At 35.6% G+C, this 1636-nt stretch overlaps 1 non-coding gene across 1 annotated transcript; it reads right to left on the minus strand.

Annotated features, from left to right (window-relative positions):
* Positions 1-1079: 1079 nt before the first annotated feature.
* Trnar-ucu (transfer RNA arginine (anticodon UCU)) lies at positions 1080-1151 on the minus strand. The gene has a single exon. It is a non-coding gene; the product is annotated as a tRNA-Arg (tRNA).
* Positions 1152-1636: the final 485 nt, after the last annotated feature.

The following is a 1636-nucleotide window of genomic DNA, read 5'->3' on the forward strand; positions in this document are numbered from 1 at the left end:
GCAATAAAGCATATGTGGCATGCTTCCCTATGAACTGTTGTTGCACTATCTTCATGAGGCTATATATATATTCTATACGAGTTATTTTATATCACGCTTGCTACAGAAAGAAAGCTTTCGGGATGACGGTAAATGAAACTCGTTGTTTTTATGCTGCTTGTAAAATCCACGGTACAATTTCTGGGTCAATTAGTGGAATTCATTATTGTTTTTTCTTCTTTTCAATATTTTATGTGCCCAGGCTACAGCTCGCAGTTAGCTTTAGACACACAACGCAACTCTTTTGTCGGATCTTGCAATATTATACATTTAAAAGAGAGAAAAGCGAGGTTACTGCTTAACAAAAGAAATTATTTGCGAGAAAAAATTATAGCATAATCACAAAGCCAAAGATTAGAAACAGTACAACCAGTTAATACATAAAGTAGGAACTAAAATATCCAGTATATTAGCAGTACCCAAGGAATTCGACGACTTGACACTCTGCCCAACACTAGCATAGATTACCTGAAGCGGGCCGTTCTATGGAGAAGAAAGTAGTGGAAATATTCATTCATGCGCCAAACAGAAACCATTTTTGGAATGGCATGAAAGTGGTTTTTGGCCCCGTCATCACGAAATCTTTCGAGCAGAAAAAACTATACATCAACGAGCCCCTCATTTCCTATTCTGATTCGCTATATATATATATATATATATATAGTGAAGAAAGGGAGTCCTCTCCCTGCAACGTCAGTAAACTTATTTCTATTTTCTACGTCTTTCTCGTTTGTCTCTGTCTCTATTAACCTTAATTTTTTCGCGCTCTGTGTGAGTTTTTATCTTTTCAGACTATATATATATATATATATATATATATATATATATATATATATATATATATATATATATATATATATATATATATATATATATATATTAAGGAAATGAGGGGCTCGTTGAGGAAATACAGAAAGATAGGTCGGCAGTCTAAAACGCCAAAGGAGGCATAGGGGTGTGGTTAGACTCTTTTTTTACTACGGTTAACGAAGTTAACACTTTTTTTGGATTTACGGAAAAAATAAAGAAAGAAAAACACGCGCCCAAAGTGGGGACCGAACCCACGCCTTTCGATTAGATCTCGAACGCCTTACCAACTCGGCTATCTGGGCGTCCACCCTCAAGCGTCAGATACACTTCTAGTAAATATCAATAGCCCAGATAGTGAAGGGGAACACAGTCGCCCAGATAGCCGAGTTGGTAAGGCATTCCAGATCTAATCGAAAGGCGTGGGTTCGGTCCCCACTCTGGGCGCGTGTTTTTCTTTCTTTGTTTCTTTTCGTATATCTAAAAAAAAGTGTTAACGTCGTTAATCGTAGTAAAGAAAGAGCCTAACCACACCCCTATGCCTTCTTTGGCGTTTTAGACTGCTGACCTATCTTTCTGTAAATATATATATATATATATATATATATATATATATATATATATATATATATATATATATATATATATATATATATATATATATATATATATATATATATATATTGTAACGTGGCGGCTGCGGATACGAACCATGTAGCGATGAAGCTATGTATTTACATAATGGTGAAGGACTATTTACATCAAGCCAACACCGAGCCCGGCCTGGCTG

Source organism: Haemaphysalis longicornis, unplaced genomic scaffold (genome assembly GCF_048455015.1).
Source record: "Haemaphysalis longicornis isolate Haplotype H1 unplaced genomic scaffold, Haemaphysalis longicornis Haplotype H1 scaffold_7, whole genome shotgun sequence".
NCBI classification, from domain to species: domain Eukaryota; kingdom Metazoa; phylum Arthropoda; class Arachnida; order Ixodida; family Ixodidae; genus Haemaphysalis; species Haemaphysalis longicornis.